Here is a 22,494-nt window from a genome sequence, read left to right as displayed (position 1 = left end):
TGCTTATAAAATTATTTGCATAAAGTATAGAAAAGCTTTTAACATCATTGGTATAGGGTGCGATAAAATCCGATAAAGCGCAATAAGAGTGTTTGTTGAAAAATTTATTCCGACGTATTTTACTCCAGGACCCTAATATTAAGTATAGTTCAAGGGAGAACTGTAAAGCTTGACGATTTGAGCATTCATTTATTTAATTTATTGTAAATTTATAAGGTAAAAAGTTGAATTTCTACCTTCAAAATAGTAAATATTTCAGATTTATCATAGCTTCATCGTTTTAAATTTTCGATAATTTTCTTTATCAGATTGTTTTTTTTTTTTCACACAAAGTCGTGACGCGATTGTCGACGGAATTGAGTTCAGCAGTTGAATTGCAGTTGTCTGGAAAGGAAGGAAATAAGGATCGGCTAGACGTCTTATCTTTTTTTCTCTACATTGCGTGTAGTATGTACGTTACTTCATTTCATCTAACAGCAGATCTTCAATGCATCCTTTCCAGTAATATTATTGTATCCATTGTTCAGAAATGTTATATTCATTTTCTTATTTCCATTACAGACATAATTGTCATTTCTTATCCCTGTAAAATAAGATTCAGCGTAAATATAAATTAGACATGTAAAATTTAAGAAAAAAAAAATTAATCTTGACATAAAATATCTGGACTATACATCACATTGGGTCGATGTTTGTCTACCATCTTTTTCACTGTGATTTTTATCGCTTAAGAATCCCTTGTGGACGATAAAAAAAAATCTGCACGATTTATAGCTTTTTTCACACTCAAGTTTAAGAATAAAACTTTATCTTTTATTGCAATGATATTTATTTCACTGAACGATTAAAAGAAACAAAAATACATGGATAAGAAAGAACAGTTAATGAAGAAGGGTAGCATCATATATATATATATATATATATTATAAATACAGGAATTCACAATGAATGTTGGGGTAAATCGAGTCAACGAGCCGTGAAACAAGTGCATATTGTAACGATGAGGGTGGCAGTTCAGTCAGTAAAAGGCAACAAGACTAAAGTTTCATGTACATCATTTATACAGTTGTTTTTTTTATGTGCACTATATCTTTATAAATATATTCAATAATGTAGTAGTAATATATGAATATATACTACAGATAGGTAATACATACTTAATCCCTCATGCTCTACAAATCAATTAACCGGAAAATGTACTAGCGAATCCTCGTGGATAAGAACATCATCATAATGGATAATAATCATCATAATATTACTTTGAACTTGAAGAAAGAGCTATTGATGCAGCAATTTTTAACGACGGCAATGAACTCGTGTATTTGATGAAGTGAAAGTAATCTAAAGAACTATGAAAATACAAAATATGGATACGAGACTTACAATAGGTATTTAAAATTGTAATGATTATATATTAATTTTTCACCCTGGTTCAATGTAAAAAATCATAATTTACGATTCTTTTTGAATGACAAAATAAATGTGAGAATGGTGTTGTTGCATTTATACTTAATAAAAATTCGTGCTGAAACCCAAACTGATCTGGACATTACATTAAGCATGATTCGAAACATCCAATTTATGAAAAAATTTGATTAGTGTATTATATCGCAGGCAAAACATTCATGTTAGTTAACAGAAGGTATGGCAAGAAAAATTTAATTTTAATAAAACAAAAAATGCTAAACAACGGGCATGTGCACGGAAAAAATCAAACTGGAATAATTGCTATTCGATCAAAAATTATTAATTTTCAAACAGTAACGCAGCGCTTCATAAACGAAGCTGTAAAAGTTACATTTCAAGTATGGAACATTCAGTTTTACAATCTATTGAATTTGCTAACTCATACGTAATATTTCATGAAAATCATTAAAGTATCATTTGATATACTTAAAAATTTACGGTTTCTTTTAGCAGAACTTACGTTAAAATTTCGAATATTTAAAATAACGATATTGAAACTATAATGAAATGTAAGTTTTACATTTTCAGCTAGTGATATTTATTTTTGTTTCTTTTCAATAATCTGGTTTGAGTAGTGATAAAACCGATTGCGAAATATGAATTTTCAAGTTTCAACATGTGAATTTCCATTTTTTTTGTTTTTTAAATTAATCTTATTCATTCAGCAATTTTATCAGTAAAAACTATACATTTTACAGCTTGATTAAAGTAAATGTGATTTTTTCAATTGAATTAGCGTTGCATAAATATTAATTTGTCACTTTTACCAATGCTAAATTTCCGAATTTCATTTTGCTAAATTTTATAATTATTTATTTAAATATGACTAATACTATACTACTACTAGTAAGATATCATGAACAGAGGAGAACTAAAATATTCAGTAGAAGATAAAAATAAATGTTAAAGGTCAAACATCAATTTAATCTAAATAGAATAGTTTAAAAAATTAAAAAGTACAAATTTTCATGTTCATACTTTTTTTTATCAATCATTACACAACTTACAGATACAATTGTAACAGTTAAACAAAGAAGAAATTAATAATATATATAATAATGATTAAAATTAATATTTTTTGCCATTTGTTTGGGATGGCAACGAGCAAGTACCATCTGTTTCATGTAGATTAATAATCTGCCAGAGATTTAAATAATTTTCACATAAAAGAATAAGATCAAGGTATCTCAAAATTCAGTTTCATAGAAACAGTTTCATATTAATAACATCGGTATATGATACACTAGATGAAACTAACGTTATATTGAATATTACTAAATTTAATAGCTTCTGAAACTATTATAGCTAGACTAAATTTTTGTTCTTGGTTACTGACCTCATGATAATCTAATTAATCAATGCTATATCATTGTCAAATATTATAGCTTATTCTACTTTTATCGATAAATTTATATTCGAAAAATTCTTAGATCATAAATATCATGGCTTAAGTAATAATTATAACGCTATTCTAATTTAAATCAGATAATATTAAAATATAAATTAACTGTTAAAGGCAAAGACTCACTAAGACTAAGTGTTTCACTTCGAAAAAATTTCATCAAGAACAAAAGCTATAAATAAAAGTTACGTATTGCGATCATTTTTAAATTTCGTTTTAAGTGACTGACAACATTTTTCAAGTAAATATTATCTTGGTGTGTGTATAAGAGATTGGATAAAGAATAGATGATGGACAGTGGATTTTATGATTGTGATAGAACGCCCCCGGGTTTTATCGTGATTGTTTGAATTACGATGCCGTTAAAATTTCATCGCTCGGACGTTCTATTGAACAAAAGAAAATTGTTCGTTCCTCTAATGATAACTTCTTATTGACATGCATTTGAGTATATAGATATATACAACAATTTTATTAAGTATAATAAATATAACATTATTGAAAGTAGTTATTCAAAGTTATATTCTAAAATAAAATAAAAATTGTGATAAAAGGCTATCGACCGATAAGGATTTTCCATTTAGTAGTTTGAATATCGATAAAATGGATAAGATGTTCAATTTGGCAGACTACTGAGAACCTAAACGAACGAAGTAGTAATTTTCAGGATGACGTAAAATTGATATTTGTCTTGGCTCAATTCCAATATCGAGACAGCAGAAGAATAGAAAAAGTGCTGAGTTGCTTTACGAAAGCTGCAATTATATTGCTTTTAACTATACTAATACTTTCGACTCTCAATTCATCAATTTAAAAAAAAAAAAAAAATATACAAACATAAAAAAACATCATTCTTATGATAAAAAAGTTCATAAATTTTTTGTAGTTAGCAAATTTATGAAAAAAATTACAATCCTCTGTTAATTTATGTTAAAATAAAATTTATTATTATTATTATAAAGACGAATGGTTTAAAAACTATAACAGTTGAGATTTTGGTAATAATGTTAATAATGATATGAAAAAAAAAAACACAAAAAGTTGATTGAATAATTACGCAAATAGATGAATATTATTTGCAAAACTAAATTATTTATTTAATACTATGAACGTGTATTGACAAGAGAAAGCTAAGTACACATCGTTTATTCCTAATATTTACAATCACTTTACCCAATAGAATATTTAGGGTGGGACTGCATAATCATAAAGCTCGACCCTCGGAAATACCATAAAATCGGAAGCGATCGGATCTAATCCCCTCACTACTTTCAGCTTTAGAAATAACGAAAAAATTTTATTGAAATAAAAAAGTTTACTCATAATAAATTTTCTGTGACGAAAAGAAAAAAAAAAATTATTGCTTAAGTAAACATTCAAATTATGTAACTTACACTCCGGATTTTAAGGGTGGTAAAAAGCAAAGGGGTTGGATTTGTGAAACTCCAGCGCCACCTAACCATTCTGTCGTGGATTTTCATGTTTTATATACGGCCCTGACAGGTTGAAGAGCTCCCTAGAGCGTGCCGCCGGTTTGCAGTCTCGTGCCAGCTCTCGTCGTGAAAGTATCGCGGTTTATCCGTCGTTTGTAGATGTAATTCAAATATTATAACTACTTTATTCAAACTCAATTAACACTTTAATTGTTGTACTATATTTGTAAATTTAATTTGAGTGTCATTCAAGTGAAAATAATTCAAGTGAATTAATTCAATGGAGAATGACGTACGATGGAGAAGGTAAACAAAACTTAAATATCAATATTTTACAAAATTATGTGATTTGTAATCTTGCTTTTACAGATATATGACAGAAAGTTTTACTTTTTTCATTTAGTAAAGTAATAAAATTATTGAAAAAATAAATTTAAATAAATAACAATATTTTCTGTGACAATTTTTAGAAGCATACTCGTTGACACTTGACACCTTTTGTATACAGAAAGAAAAATAATATTTTTTCGAGTCACTTTTCATACTACTACAAGCAGTGACAAGCTCCAAATTTACATCCCACGTTATGTGTAAAGTGTGTACATAAATAAATTCATATGTCACTTAAAAAAATAATGTTTCAAGGAAAAAGTAAAATATTTCAAGTCACAATAACTTGAAAATATTTGTCGAAATTTTCTTTAACTTCAAAGAATTTAAACAGCAAATGATAGATTCTTATGTTTATCCTATTGCAAATTATTCGATAGAGATATGAGATAATTGATGCTAAAAATTAACGTGTTATTATTGATGTGTTATTTTTAAAACGGAGTGTAAGTCAAATTTTTGATTAGTTACATAGACCCACAAATTATGAATAACGATGTCATTTCACACTGTCAGCCAGTTGTGCGTACTTTACCCATGAGATTTACGGAGCACAAAATTGCAATTGAGAAGGGTGACGTAAAATCTGAAGGACCGCATCTGAGGGCGAAGGGTTAGGGATGGGTTTTATCGCGTCATACTTATGGCATACCGATTAACGTTATAAAAAAAAATTTATACTCCACAATATGACATTTAGCAATGGAGTATTTTTATTTTAAAACAATATTTACTTTTGTAAATGAACATTGTAAATATTATTCATTTTTACACGGAAAACATTTATTGCAATTTTTATTAATTCTGTAATAAAATATTATTATGTTTTGTTTTATTAAAATATTTTCCTTTATAAATGAAAAATGTAAATACGAAAATTAACTTCAGCAAGGGAATTATCATAACGTAATATTTAAACAGTAAAGAAAGTACATATATGTATGTACTTTCATAAGTCTTATTCTTGGTCTTACTCAACAGTGGAGAGCGACTGCGCCTCCTTCGATCTTCTGAGTGCTTTTATATGAGAAATGAGAACAAGAGAAGTAAAAACGAAAATCCCTAGTGGGTGTAGAGGCTAAAGGGTTAATAAAAGCTCTGAAAAGCGAGGTACCCAACGATTTTTTTTTAAATATTACATAATCTTATGGGAGTTATCTTTTCTAGTATTACAATACAAGAATACTTAAAAACATCTTTAGTGACAGTTTGTTATAAAAAAAAGAAAACTTTATCAAGATAAAATACTTTGACGACGTCTCTTTGTTGTTTGTGAACACCGTGACGTATTGAAAGAAAAGAAAAATGATTGTGTTATTACAAAAAGTAAAAAAAAAGGAAGGAAATTTCAAATCGATTAATCATGTCAGACGTAATCGAAATATAAAATCTGTTCAAGTAATACTTTTTACAACGAATAGTTGGCTGAAAAATTTCAAGAAAATTTTAAACAGAACGACTTGAGTTTTACAACTCGTATAATAGTTTACTATACTTGCGTCATAGTAAAAAAGTAATAGATATAGATATTCAGATCTCGTATCGTTATATGTATGTGATGGTATAGATATATTTATGTATATATATGAGCAAAGATCTGCCGATGGAGGGTGTGATCGAGAGCACTTTAGTTTACCCCACAATCATTTACGCGAATCGTGTTGTGATGAAAAAGTCGGAAGCCCAAGAACCCTCTACCAGATACAAAGAGATAAATTATTTACTTTAGCCGATTATTCGGATAACTATCGAGGAATAAAAATATTAAAAGACAGAATTTTTTCAGCATAATCAATCATTTATCGAAAGTTTATTTGAAAATAAAACTGCAATAAAAAATATACAAGACATCGTTGACCTTTGTGTAAATTTTTAATTAAGAAACGTGACCTTTGAAGAGTTTATTCTTTAGATAAAACAATTCGATAAAATTTTCAACACCTAGTAGAATCATCAAAGTATATCTCAGTATTTATTAAAAAATAAAAGCAATCTGAGAAACTTTTTAAAAACTAGTTATTAAAAAATAATTGAAGCCAATAAAAACAGTTATCAAACTCATAAGTGCGATAATCGTTAAATTTGTTCGTCGATATTGAAATACTTTTAATTAAATTTCACTAGTGAATATGTAGGTAAACACATGGCTTTTTTGAGGACAAAATATACCAAGCTTACCCCTCATATAATTTCCAGCCAATTCCGTCATTCCAAAAGACTGTGGCAAAATTCACCCCTTTGTAAGAAAAAAAAAGGAATTCCTATACCCTAAACCCCATTCACGAGCAATGCAATGTCATTTTCTGTTCATCCCACCTCTTCATGGTTGACAAAAGGGGTCGAAGTCATGGTGCAGTCGGTTGAGGGTTCGTCAAGGGTGAAATTCATCCCTACAAACGCACATTCGGATAGTTCAGTACCTTAACACGCAATTCGCTTAGCGGCAGTAAAGATGCGCGCGGTTCGCGTGCATTGCGGGACTTTGAGAACGACCGAAAGAAGGGTCACATGTAAATGTATAGGCTATATTATATATTTATATATGTATACATCACTGTATAATATGCTTTCTCTCGTCTGCAGACGTATAAGAGAGGCTTAGTAATTCCCGACGTACTTCAACTTCGTAGATTTCTCAGCTATAGGGCCAGATGAAGAAAGAAGGGGTAGAAGTTAGTTTCAAACATTCTTGTGATATATCTATATATATTCGTTCATTGCCGTATGCATAAAAAATTTTTTTTTCTTGTTACATGTATAATGTACGTATAACATTTTCTCTTTTTACTAATGCTGAGTTGTCGCAAAATTCCATTCTATCCCATCCCTATACTCTGTGCTTACTTCCTACTACTACATTTCATCCCTCGGGCGTGCCCCACCCGTAAGTACTGAATTATTTTCCTGTTTTATTTTACAAGACACTTGGACATTTTGGTTGTCTGCAGAAAGAAAAATGCTCAACAACCTTACCTCAAGGCTTTATTTATGTATGAAAATTTCAATGGATTTCACGTCAGACTTATGCATATTATTATTAACGTTCGTTGGTTAGAATGATATATTATTATGTACTGAAAACATGAGCATTTTAATGTTTCTCTTCAACATATATTCATAAACCTCTGCCATTAAATTATGTTTATTGATATTATATAATTATTATCCCAAGTTATTTATGTTATCATCATTTCCAATTCAATTTCGTAAGTAGAATAGTAAAAAAAAAAACTTTATTTATCGTAGATATCATATATCCGTAAATTCGTGCATAAAAAAAAACAATTTAATGCACAACAGTAATCAATAAACTTCGATATAAAAACACGCAGGGTAAGATATTCTAGATATCGTTTATTATTTCATGGATACATGATTTTGTAAGTGACTCCCGCTACACCCTTTATTTTTTACGACCACCTTGCAGTTGATAAATTATGTAATTACAGCTATTATGTCCGGCACTCGGGTACTCGGGTGACGTTAATGGTCCGAATATAATAATTGACCAGACAATCAATGAACCAATCTCGGCAATCAATGAAAATTGCCTTTAGCTAAGACTCTTCTCGCCAAACTGGTTATCGGATATTATCTCAATTTAAATTTATACTTTATACTCTCCTTTATATATTATAATATTATTACGTAAGACGATATCTTCAAAGTACTGACAATCTTATTAAATCGATGTAATAATTATAATATTTTAAAAGAAATTTTCAACTCACGCAAATTATAAACTCATATTAACAAATTAAGCTGTCATCTATATTACTAAGAGAATAAGGTAAATTTTGTTCCAGCCATATCTCTATGATAGAATTAGTTAAAGGTATTAAATTTGGTATCGTTAAAAAGGCCTTGACTTGAATTTGTGCCTTTTTTATTGCCAAGTATCGAAATAAATCAATTTATCTATATCATTCGAATTACGTTTAAATTACGCGGGAAAAAAAACAATTGTATTTATTTTTTTTAAATAAATTAATATTTTAATTATTCTGTGACTGAATATGACTGACTAATAGTCAGTGACTATATATATTAGGGTGGGTTGAAAAAAAACTTTTTTTTTGTTTTTCTTAGCATGGGGGTAGAATTTGTACCTTATAAAAAAAAAAAAATTTTCAAGAAAAAAAAAAATTTTTTACTCAACATTTTGAGGTGGCCCACTCGTTTTTTAAATAAATAATTGATTAAACGGGGTAGTTCCAACGAAAAAAATTTTTTTTGTCCAAAATCGTGGAAAACATCTAATAATTGTCGAATGTGATTTTTTTTTCTTCACTTTCATTTTAATTCAAAAGAAAATGCTTTTCATTTTTGAATTTTTACTTAAATTACAAAAATAATCGGAAAAAAATTTTTTCAACTCCTGACTTTCAATTAGCTTTCAAGGGGACACCCTACAGATTCTAGAACACCATGTAATTTTTTTCGTTGGGACTACCCCGTTTGATCAATTATTTATTTTAAAAACGATTGGGCTACCTCAAAATGTTGAAAAAAAAAATTTTTTTTTTTTATAAGGTACGAATTCAACCCCCATGCTAAGAAAAACAAAAAAAAAAGTTTTTTTTCAACCCACCCTAATATATATATATATATATATATATATATATATATAGTCAAAAGAGAATAAGAAAACTTTAGTCCATGTTATGTCTTCTATGATAGTAAAAGTCATGAGTGTGAATGTAGCTGACAATTGGCAATGTTTCAAATTTTAGAGTAAATTATCAATATGTAAGCAGAGTAAAAATTAAAAAATGCGTATTTAGATGAATCCAAAATCTGTACGTGCTTTTTTTTAAATTTCATTATTTGAAATTTGTAAATTGTCTCATGTCTGCTACATTCACACTCATTAAAAAATCAATATAATTTAGTATCAATGAAAAAAAATAGATTAGACAAATAATAAAAAAGAACTGACCGTGTATAGATTTTTCTAAAATCCCATTATTATACAATCATTGAAATCAATAAGTTTGCGAGTCAATGACGAGATTTGTCTTATTAAATTTCAATGATAAGAAAAATAAAAAAAAGATTCTAGAATAAATTTTCGAGTAGAGATTTTAATAAACAGTTGAATTCAAATACTCAATAAATTTGGCAGTAATATTCGAGCAGTCACGTAGAGACTGTAGGTCGCTCGTTTATATAAAACAAGTAATCAATTTCAAATATCTATAATTAATAAATATTATAATTGTTAAAAAATAACGTCTAGATAAAATATTATCATTGACGTAATTCTATAATAATTTTCCATAAACTTGCAATTAAGATGAGAAAATTTAAATTTACTCGTCATATTGAATATTCAAGAAAAAAGAATACGGACTTGAGACCAAGTCAATTAATCTTGATTAATGTTTTAGTCAAGTATTAAAAAAAAAAAGAACCTGCATGTGTTGTTGTAAAAAAAGGAAAACATAAATTACTTACAACGTTGCTACAATCACCTTTTTGTTCATTCCAATTAATTTGCATTCCATTGTTGAAGGTCTTGAATTATTTTCTTAACACGTTTACGCTTTTAATTTAAAAAAATTATTCTTTACTGTATTCCAACTTCTTGACATTTAGATTTTTAATTAATTCATTAAAATTGCAATTAAACACAATTATTTAAAGGCATTTTTTTTTTTCTAGAAATAATTACTTGTCGCAACAAACCATATTTTAGTTCTTGTATTTAATTATCATTAAATCTATTAAAATAAATTTAATTCATACATTCCTGTAGGAAAATGAATAAATTTATTACTTTCTAGTTTTGTTGGAAAAAAAAATTTAAAAAGACAACCTCACAAAATGATTGGCGTTGGAAACGTACATCAATAAACGTCAATAAATTTAACTTGAAGTCTGATTTCAATCGCTTTAATTGTTACGTGAATTTAAAATTTGATTTAGTAGTTTGAATTCAGTCAGTTCTGTCAAAAAAATTTATGATAATTGATTTATAAAATCTGCTGAATGAACTGCGACAATTAACGGCCATGAATCATATAGATAACGCCATTTTTGTATTCTTTTTTAAAAAAAAAATACGGGCACGCATGCGCTTCTCTCGATGTATCGATAACTCGATTACTGCAGTAATCGATATCCTGGATTAGGTTCCATTTGTTGTTTATAAAAATTTAGTGATACTGAAGAAGCAGATAACTGACAGTATTTTTATTTTCAGAATAAAATTAAATATTATTAAAACTAATTATTTTAAAAAATGCGCGGTAAAATTTAGAGAACTCATTGGTGTACATTTTTGTTTACAAATATTGTTCGTTTATTCAAAAATAAAAAACTTGTCAGTTTGTCTTCTGATTTATGATACTGAAATTAGCCATGAGTGTGAACATAGCCGACGATTATCAATTTTAAAAATTTTTGAATAAATGAATAAAATGTAAGTGGAATAAAAATTTAAAAATCCGTGTATAGATCAATGAAAAACAAGTGCGCACATTTCTTTAATTTCATTATTTTGATTAGTTAATTTATTTATTAAAAATTTATAAATTGTCTCATGTCTGCTACAATCGCACTCATAAATTTAGCCGACGTCTAATAATTTTTGAATTTTTTTAAAAACGGTAAATTTAAAAATCAAAATAATTTAAAAAATTGCACCCATAGTTTTTTAACATTCAATTTCTTTTAAAATTAAATTGTTAAAAAAAAAAATTCAAAAATTTTTAATTGTCTGCTAAGTTTAGGATCATTTTAATTTCACTGTCATAAAATTTCTTCATCTATTAAAAGTCATAGTATATAAATAAATAAAGTTTCGAATTCTTGAAATATATTTAATCTAATTAAAGATGACAAGTAAAATAAATAAAAGAATTTCCATAAAAAAAAAAACTTGAGCACAAGTACAAGCTCTTTTTGTTATCAGTGTCAAAGAATGAGCTTCCAGTTTATTATCCTTGGGTATTATTCAAAAGACTGAAAGGAATTGATGGACATTCTTGTACCTGATACTAGTGTATACATAAAACGAAGAAAGAAAATATTGAGACGAGGTTCGTATTGTTATTTTATGTTTGCCTTTTAAATTTACTTCATGCCAGTGTTGATTGTCACACACGTATCGACCTAGACACTCCCTTCGGGGGCCAGACTTGATTAGCTGACAATGCAAGCAAACGAAAGGAGAAATTATTTGATAAAATCTATACAGACATTTAGTTAAATAAGTAATTTATAATGTATAAGGGTTGAAAACAAAATTTTTATCTTTATTCATTTTCTTTTTTGTAAATGTCTTTATATATTTTTATGGACAACTCGTTCAAATAGGATTGCAAAAATCATAGAAATAAATCGTACGTGCTCGTAAAAATCCTTCGATCGCTCTGGCGTATCTCCAAGAGTTATGAAAGGAAGAGAAAAATTTTTTTTGCCGTACGATATCAGAATAGTCAAAATTATCAAGTAATGTGTGTAGGAAATAAAAAAAAGTCGAGTGTATGTGTGCGTAAATGTGTGTGTGTTAAAGTGTAGATGTAGTTGAGATTTGGATACGATCAAATGTAAAAAGGAATGAAAGTGCCAAAAAAGATTTCTGTCGATTCTTCAGGTTTAGCTTCCGGATCCCATTTAATCCCAGAAGAAATTCGACAGTCTCTAGAGATAACTTTGAAAGTTGACTATAGATCTGATACGTATTTTTTCTTATGTGTGTTAGAAGGTATACCACCTATTACATAAAATGGATTGGAACAATCTCAACGTATCCTTAACCACATTATCTACCTATCCAAATTTACGGATCTGCAATAAAAGAAAATTGGATTAGTTTATTTTTTATTACAAATGATTCACGCACTTACAATCAAAATAACAAACTTACTTGAATTATTTTTATTTATAATTTAATTCAAATGTTTATTTTTTTATTTTATCTGATGTGATAAAAAAAGATAGTTAGTCATTAATCTATGTCTACACCTCGTGTATACGATGAATTTATAATGTGTTTAGAAGATGATGAAAAGACATTCAAAAGGGATAAAAAATATATTTAGGTCAGACATACGCTGCGAGACGCTCAACTTAACTTACTATGGTCTCTTTTTGCCATTTCAAGTTTTAATGATCAACTTTGGTACTTTCATTGAAGCTTCTTTAAATCAATTTTTTTTATTTTCTTTTCATTTCATAGATCATTTAAAATGTTGAATGTAATCACAGTTTTTAGTTTTTATAGAGGAAATATAAATGTGTTTGTTTTTCTTGTTATTCAACTTGACTGTAAATAAAAAAAGTAAATATTTAATTCAAATTTTCTAACTGCAGTAAAAAGATAAAATATTCTTTTTAATTAATGATTGAAGTGAATTAAATAGTCCATTGACACATTAATCAGCTAAAATTAGACTTGAGTTGTATGATGCATCTTTTAGGTTCGACTAAAAATAAAACCGACGCCGATAATTGAGTGAATATTAAATTACTGCTAAATCAAACGACGAAATTAGACCAATCAAAAACGCAAAGGTGTTAATCGATCGTATTAATTTTTTATTTCTCTAAAATAGATGTGTCCTTTAAAGTTTAAACTAACTTTAGATTTGAAGTGACAGCAGTATGAAGAAAAAATCATTTATTTATTTAAAAGATTATGGCTCATAACTTAATTAATGTGAATTAAACTTTAAAGTCTGCCCTAATCTTTATGAATTACGTATAACTTTTCATCACCGTAGGATTTTTAACTTTGAATTTACACTCAGTAGCTTTAAAAAAAGTTTTTCAATACGGGCAGCAAATCTTTAAGTTTTTAAATAAATGTTTGTAAGAGTTCAGACAAAACAAAAAAAATAAATAGCATAAAAGTATACAGAGAAAAAGTATTCCAATAAATTGAAAAGATTTGTAATTATACAACGGCCTGGAGTATCCGGACTATTGAAGTGGAAACAATACTCTCTCAGAGTGATAAATATTTTGCCCGTAGCATTCAGGCTTTAACGGAAGTACCGAGAAAAGAGAACGAATAATGCTAGAGAGAGAAATAGAGATAGAGAGACTAAAACTAGTGATAAATCGACCTTTCTATTCGAATCCTGTAGTACGGTTTACCCGGACGAGCTTTTGATAAACGTAGCTCCAAAAACTGATAGTGAGAATTCACGATAATGTCATCTCATTTTTTGTAGTCTAATTTTTTCTTTTTATTTCATCCGAATTTTCCACCACTCCAGCAATATCCGATAATCGCTTGAAAACAAAAAAAAGGCCAAATACGCATTTCTTTTTTTTAACCGGGAAAATTGTAGCAATTTGAATTCAGTTGGATGCACATACAAGTATGTCATAACAATGAAAAAACATTCTCTATTATTTTCCTTTTGTTTTTATTATTATTTTTTTCACTCTAGTTTATACGGATACACAAATAATTTCGAATAAAACAGTATGATGTAGTATATTGTATATGTTCTAATACGTCTGCTCATTGGGCGTATAAATTAAATAGACGTAGACATAAACCAGAAAAATAAAAAATGAAAAAAAGAATATGATGATAACTAACGAGTAGCCAGAGGATAAAAGTGTATGAAAGAGTTTCCATCTACTGGGTTTTCTTGCTTGGTTGCCTGGAAGAATAACGCATGTATCTACTACACTCTTTCAGCTCAATTGGATGAAAAGATGTGTCTGTGAGTTGGGGGTGAAAAGAAACCGCTGGACTGCGCAAGTAAAATCATGTACTTTTATGATTGAATAATTTACTCAATGAATATTTTTTGCTGTTTTTTTTTTTTACATCTACACACAGATAATTATTGAAAAAATTTTTTTTTAGCAATTTGTGGGTTTCCATTTATGAGAATAATGAGGAAATGTAATGGAAGATAACGAATTTATTTGTGAAGGGAGAATAGTCAATGGCCAGCTGCCAAAATGAAGTAGGGAGCAAAGGTGAGGGAGATGTAGGAAAAATGGAAATGTTGACGTACCAACAAAACCTAGAAGCCTTGACAAAATTGCATTCGTGCCATGCATACTTTACTTTGATTAAGAGGGAAAAAAAATGGATTGAAGGAGGGTAGAAAAAAAATTCTCAATTTTTGTGGCTTGGGAGAGAAAAAAAAGTTCACAAAGAATAGGAAAAAAAGACTAAATTGAAAGTATAGCTAAGAAAGCAAATTCTTAAAAATTGAATTGGTCCTAGCTCCTGAATCGGACTACCCATGGGACACTTTGCCGTCTTCAGAAGTTGGATAGATCTCAACTTCTTAGATTTACTCTCTTTCCTTCTTGTCCCTTAGCAAAACCCACCTCTTTCCGTTTTCTCGTCCCCCTTATCAACCTTTCCTCCTACTCGTCTAGTCTTATGTTTTTTTATTTTCTTTCTTCCGTCTTCTTCTTCGTCTTCTTCAATTTCTCGTTTCAATGACTCACCATCATCTAATTCAGTCTTGAGGACAGTAGTAAAAGCAAGTAAAATTTTTCCAACGCAGAGGCGGCTGAATATTATATAGTTACCGACCTTGTCTCGAGTAGGTAAAAAAAGAAATAAGAAAAACAAAAAAATAAGGACTTGAGTGAAGAAGAATAAATTTTAAAATATCAAAAGAATGAATTTCACTGAGTACTTCAAGTCATTCTGAACTTGGAATATAAAAAACAAAAAACTCAAAACGTTTTTTCGCATATAAATATATTCATTATCCAATATAATTTTAATAATAATAACAATAGGGCGTATAATAATAAACGTAGCGTGAAAAAAAAAATAATAAAAAGTAAGCATACAGATTAAAATTAAAAAGTCAAGTGTATAAAGATTGTACGTGAACAATTTTACACTGGGATAATTTCAACTGGTACACGTTTATATGCAATTCTACCCACGCGATCTTCGATCGCTTCTGTTTGCCCCACATACTTCCCACGGTTTTGATAATATAATGAAATATATACTCTCGTATTTTTTTAATACGAGAGTAAATAATTTTAATCCTCAGTTATTTACATTACCTTGATATGATACTGAAAAAAAATAAAAATAAAGTATTAATTATACACATAAAAGCATGATTCATACTGTTGAATTTAGTCAGAGTATCCTTTAATCAACTGCAATTGTGGTTGGAAGTAGCTGTGAAGCTCTCACTTACAGTTTGTCTGGTCTGCTGATTCAATTCCGAACCAACAACTTCATTCAGCTTGAAACTAAGTTTATTTCAGCTCAAAGGATCTCTCATCGTGAATATCAAAAGCATCTATGCTTTACACAAATACGAATGCAAACATTTGCATATTCAGGCTTGTAATGAAAAAAAAAAAAAAACAAAAAAAATGAATGTTTCAATGAATTAAGTAAAAAATAATTAAAATATTGATGCCAGTGTTTTAAATATTTTCCATTAAATTCATTAGAAGGATAACAATATTTGTATCTATATATATTCAGCTGTCTGATCCCTATTAATTCCAAACAAAGTGTGTGATGGCGTTGATTTTCACCGGGAATTATGCATCCAACCCTTCCTAGATGAAGGGTAGAAAAGCCTCCTCTATATCCTCTGCCATTTCTATCCCTCTTTTATGGAAGAGAGAGAAAGAGAAAGAGATAAAGTTCAAGAGTAATCCAGATAGAGCTATGTAGAAGTATTCCAATGCGCATTCGCGTACACACGCAGTATCGTCCATCCTGAACTTCAGCGATCGTACTCAAGAGGACGGGTCGCCTCTTGAATAAAAATTCATCTGGCCTCTCTGTTATGTCCCTTTAGTATTTCTCGTAAGGTAGTTTTGCATGGGCAATATGCCAACGAGTGTGTCTAGTCTTCACTATACTGCTGTCTTCTATTCTCTAGCATCCGCTGAAAGAGTTCATCTTTCTCAAACTATCTTACAATGTCCAGAGCTACTACTGAATCTCAAATCTCCAATCGATTTTATATAGATGTATACATAAGTAAAAAAAAAAAAAGCTGCAATGCAATTATGCATTAAATTGGATTGCAAAATTTAATTTGAGTGTACTTGATGTGAAAGCTTGTGTACAAACAATTAACATTTACAATTGTAGGATTCTTATTGGTTTATATTATTCATATATTTTTATCGATCATCACGACTTGTAGATCCGGGATATTTCAATCTACGGTATACGAGCTCCCAGGTTGCTATGACAACTACCATCGCAACCCCGGCACTTGCAGAGGTGCTCAAACCAACCCTTCACTCCCTGATGCAATTCGTAACCTTCACCCCCGAAATGCGAATTTAATTTTTAATGATTTTATCAGCAAAAATTTTTATTTTAATTGCAATGACCACCTTCTCAATCTATAATTTATATTCAATTTTTACTTCATATTAATATATGAAGAGATGAATAAATTATCTGACCGGTACCCAAAAATTTTGATGAAAAAAAAAATCAAAATTTTTTTTTTACTCTAAACTTGAAAATTTATTTTGGTTTTTATTATTATTAGAATTAAATTAAATTTTAATTAAATATATGTCTTACAGTGGAATTTTTTTCAATTTCATTACTAAAGAGGCAATAATTGGAGTAATGTGCACTTAGAAATATTAAATAAAATTTAATAGTGCTAGCCTATCATCTAAAAGTTATTTTACTGATACTAAATGTTTACATCAGAAAACTTGTTTAATTTATAATTTTATTATCATAGCAATTAAAATACAACCTGTTTTTTTAGGATGTGATGAAACAATGAAATTTAATTGAGTAATTTTTTTTAAGCTCTCATTTGCTTCGCTGTCCACAAATATAAATATTTTAAAATTAATATTGTGGTAGCGTAAAAAAAAAATGTGAACTTTCTATGGATTTACAACTGATTTAATCCTATTAGCACACCGTTTTAAAAACTTTTTTTTATTATGAACATCTGGCTTTAAAATCATAGATAAATTAATAATGAGCTGAATGAAATGTAGTCTTTTTTTTTTACTTTTTACTTCCACTACTCTAATTACCACATTGTGTTCTCCGTGCTTGTTAAAACAGTGACTCACAGTCTAATTTAAGATTTTATTTTTGTACTTTTGTCGTCACAAATGGTATTTTTGTGACATTACAGAGATTACAAATAATTTAAATGTTTAATGAATCCAATTAATAATACAACTCATTTACTAACTTTATTGTGTTAATTAAACTATTGTTTTTATTTTTATTATACAACTCAATTATAAAGATTTATCGCATTATTACCTTCTGTAATTACTTTGTCAACTCTAAAAAAAAGTTTGAGTGATCACAATTCAAGATATGAATTTAGGTCAGTACTTAAATAAGTCAATTAACAAACACTTTTCAATGAAATGAACGCTTTTCTAACTGTTGAATGAATCGTTAAAAATTTGGATAATTTTTTAAAATATCTTAATTTTTGTTGAAACATAAAACGTCGACTGATTGATTTCTAGATGCTTTTGTTATATGCCATGATTCATTAGTTACATCCGTATGTATGTGTAGTAAAGCTTATACTATCGATGTTTAGTTCTTGAGTTCTAGTTTTCTTTCAACTTGCTATTAATACAGAACCGAGCCTCAGTGTAGCCTTTGTGACATTGAAAAAGCTCTTCTGATTCTTCCTCGTTCGTTCAAGACCATAATTGGTAGAAGTAATGAGCTCTTTCCTTCATCGTCTTCATCTCTTGTTCTTACTTTTATATTTTTCTCTCCCTCTTTTTTATCTTTTTCTGTTTCTTTATTCAGGTCTTAAGACAATAGAGTGTTAATTAGCATCTAAAATCGGAAAGCACGGATTACTTTAAATATATCATTAGTATATTAAAATACATAATAATAATAATAATAATAATAATAATTTTTGTGAGTAATTTCAATGTTATAATAGAAAAGAATTAAGAAAAAATTCTCAGTTCCTTTCTATTATAACATTAAAATTACTCACAAAAATGAATAAATTTATTTATTAAATTGTCTTATGAATATATATTATAATATATATATTACACGGAAAAAAATAAACTTTAAAAATTAGTGTTTGAAATAATAACCCGGAACCCGGTTGTCAATATGGGAAATTTTAACATTTCAAATAATAAATTTTATAATACGTGTCGTCAATTTTCTAAGTATCAGTTATGATTTTTAAAGTTCAAATAGTAATTTTTCTTACATAGACAATACATTTTCATACTTATCCTGTAATTATTCACGTTTTAATCATAAACGAAAAAATTACTGTTTAGAATGATAATTTTTACTGATCACTTTATCATTATATTACTTGTCGTTCTCAATTTCTATAGTTCATTTTTTTCCGTGTATATTCGTAAAGGTCCTGATAATTTCCAATATAATAAAAGTAAGACACCAAAAATTTAATAATAAAACGTCATCTATACCAAAAATATGACCGCGCGCAATACATAATAATAATAATAAATAAACAAATAATATAAATCATGACGTAGATTTGTCGAAAACGACTGAAACAAATAGTGAACTTTAGAGTATTGTTAGATACATATATTTATGTATGACTTCTATAAATTCATGCGGGATTTCCACTTCACTCTGTTGAGAAGAGAAAAGGACTCCCTGAAATACTTGAAAAGGATAAGTACCGTCAAGGAAAATTGTAGAGTGAACCCCTGGGTCAAATTCATCCCTCATTTTCCTTTTACCTCTTACTCTTATTCACTCTTATCCTCTTCACTGCCTCTCACTTTATTTTTCTCGTTTGTACTACTACTAAGCCTTACTAATTGAGAATTAATATAAGTACCACTCGATCTTGCTCTCTCTTTGCCATTATCAACAATTAAGCTATTTTATTCTTATAACTTAAAAAAATATGCCTTGTTTTTTTTTTTGTTTTACAGAAATATAATTAATTTTTTTTAATTACAAGTTTTAAAGTCTGATAGACAAAAGATTGTTCATTCATTTTTTCGCAACAGATTTATGGAGTTGTTTTCATTGGTCATAATTTTTTTTCATAGAAAAAAAGCTACAGCAATAAACCATTACGATATTCAAAGTACCTTGTTATTTTATGCAATAATAATTTAAAAAGTGCAAAGTTTTCGGTGGTGAAAAAAATAAATAAATGCAAATGCAAATGCTTAAATACAATTTGCATAATTGTCGGTAGTAATATTATGCAGTAGAATATAAGCATTAAGAGCTTTAGCAGACTTAAAATGAATATCCTAAATATCTCCTGCAAACCACTGTAGCCATAGCTTTGGCAAACGAAACGTGCAAATGAAGTAGGTAGCATTACATTACATTAATAGAAGACCTGGGTGTGATAATGCCTCCCCTTATATAAAAACTCAATAATCGGGTTCACACTCTCTCCCTATATTATATATAATATTTATATATTTATTATATATTATATAAAATAATACACATCAATAAGTTTTCTCGTTATGGATATCTATAAGACACTTTGACGTTTCATCGATTTCCGCATCGGTGGCATTTACATCCGGAATTGTATATGTAAAATATAAAAACACGATGGCAGAACAATATCAATACCAGATTTTTCTCACTGGAATAAATACATACATTTAAATATAATTTATTATAAAATATAAATTTCAATTTAATACATATATTTATTATATGCATTGACATAAATTTATTTGTTTGAAACATTGAAAGCACTCGTGGCCTCAATTAATTTTTTTCCACTTGAATTGAAACATTTGCATCCTTTACTTTTATCATTATTGTTATTGTTTTTTATTTTTTGTAGATCGCTTTTTTATTTTTAATCACTCGTGTCTCTGGCGCCCTGAAAACTCAACGGGAATTTTCCGCTTAGTATTTTAAACATGAAACAATAGCAAGATTGCCATTTATTTCACTGAGAATAAATTCTCAGTTTGGCATAGAGGGTTTACCCCACTTTGATACCCTGCGATTATTTTAAAAGATCGTCGCTGGGGTTTTTATTTTTAAACTTAAAAATATTATTACAGTTTGTATAAATAGAAAGCATTAAACCGTTTGGGTTTAATTAAAGACCTGGTTAAACGTTTTTCAGTTTTTATACACTGTAAAAAAGAAAGAGGTAATTCAGCGTGATTACGAATTTTATTTCAATCCGAATTCACTCTGTCAGTCGGAGTTTTGGAGTTTTTAACAAAAATCATTTGACATACGGAGTAAATTGGGAGTTTGTCTTTTCAGCGGAGTGGTTTGGATTTTATTTAAATCCACATTTATTCCGATTCGGAGTTTTAGTATTCAAATAAACTCCCCTTCGGAGTAAATTTCGCTCCGAGGGAATTAAATAAATAAATACGGAGAAATATGTTGACTCGAAACCTACCAATTTTTATTATGATGTCGGCCGAACTTGAAACAGGAAGTGAAGCATTTAAAAAGTTATTATGCTCTTATAAAAAGTTATTATGCCGCATCACAATTATTATAATGTATGGAAGTAATTGTTATTAAAGCTTATCGATAAGTTTTTCGCGCGTAGTAAGTATTGTGAAACAGCATAATAATTTTTTGGATGCTTCACTTCCTGTTTCAAGTTTGATCGACAGCATAATAAAAATTAGACGGTTTCGAGCCAACATTTGTCTTCATAAACAGTCTTCTGCTCTGCACTGACTCCACATTAACTCCAGATTTAATCCGCATTCACTTCGCCAATTTTTGACAGTGTATTCGCACAATTCAGAAAAAAATTAATATTTGTCATCAATTTTTTTTTAATATTTTGAACCGCGCTATTACGTAAGCTGTTAAAATAAAAAATATTGAGTTTGTAAAGCCTTTGTCCGGAATAAATAAAACCCCTCGGCATATTTACGATACTAAAAAAAAATTAGGTAAACTTTACATTAATATTAAAACTTTTTTTCACTAATATAATAAGTTATTTACGACAGAAATATTTTTTAAAATTATCAATTCAAGTAACTCATAAAATTCAGAGACTATTAGCCTCCCTGCTTAAAAAATCCAATAGATTCGTATAGCTGTATGTATAAGGCCCTATATATTACTTAACTATAGCACTTCTCATAGAACTCATTCATTTTTATACAATCTCTATGGGAATTTATGAGAATCTATTGAATTCTATAAGATTTTCTAAACAGGGCTCAAACAAAATTAATTAGTTAATTTCCATGCATGGAGAATAGAGACATGTCTCTATTTTCCATGTTTCCATGTGACAATCTGTAGCGTAAATATTTTTTCGGGTCGTGATAGATTTTAATTTATAAAAATTATCATTAAAAAAAGTTTTCACTTCAACTCTCTTATTTTTTGAAACTTTTATAAATTAAAACTTTACAGTTACGGCTAAAGTTTTAATAAATTTTTTTAAAATACATAAAATTATACTTTTTTAATTAATATTATAAAATGAGGCTCAATTTTTAACAAGTTCCTTGAAAAAATTTGTCAATACTTTAATTAACATTTTTCATCGGATAATTATAGAATATTTAAATAATCTCTCAATAATTCGTTTTTATTTAATTACCATTTATTCATTTAAATTTTAATAAATAATATTATTTTAATGGAATACGATTCAATCATTTATTATTGAACGTAATTAATTGATAAATAATTAATTAATCCATCCGTTTCAATTACTACAAACATTCGATAAATAACGTCCCCTCTCTGGGTAAATCTCGTAACTGCAAAATTACAATTCTTTCAGAAATCAGTCAAAACATCTATTCTGTTACTCGTGCGTTAATGGAAATATTAAAATTCAAAAGTCTCTCAAACGTTCTGTTATAATTGTTAAAATTTGAAGC

The 22,494-nt window shown here is 28.4% G+C and overlaps 1 protein-coding gene and 1 long non-coding RNA gene across 3 annotated transcripts in view; one reads left to right on the top strand and one right to left on the bottom strand.

Annotated features, from left to right (window-relative positions):
• Window positions 1-11: 11 nt before the first annotated feature.
• On the bottom strand, window positions 12-10,719 carry LOC130669863 (uncharacterized). Its single transcript, XR_008990261.1, has 3 exons — window positions 10,541-10,719; window positions 10,150-10,444; window positions 12-583 (listed from the first exon to the last, which is right to left on the bottom strand). It is a non-coding gene; the product is annotated as an uncharacterized LOC130669863 (long non-coding RNA).
• Window positions 4,387-22,494, top strand: part of LOC130669854 (uncharacterized) — a 39,091-nt gene continuing 20,983 nt past the window's right edge. For both annotated transcript variants that reach the window (XM_057472981.1, XM_057472980.1), the window contains exon 1: window positions 4,387-4,608. The gene's annotated coding sequence lies outside the window, so the exon portion shown is untranslated. The remainder of the gene's footprint in view (window positions 4,609-22,494) is intronic.

This window comes from Microplitis mediator, chromosome 6 (genome assembly GCF_029852145.1).
Source record: "Microplitis mediator isolate UGA2020A chromosome 6, iyMicMedi2.1, whole genome shotgun sequence".
Classification (NCBI taxonomy): domain Eukaryota; kingdom Metazoa; phylum Arthropoda; class Insecta; order Hymenoptera; family Braconidae; genus Microplitis; species Microplitis mediator.
Note: the sequence above shows the minus strand (reverse complement) of the source record. Positions and strands in the feature narration are given on the sequence as shown.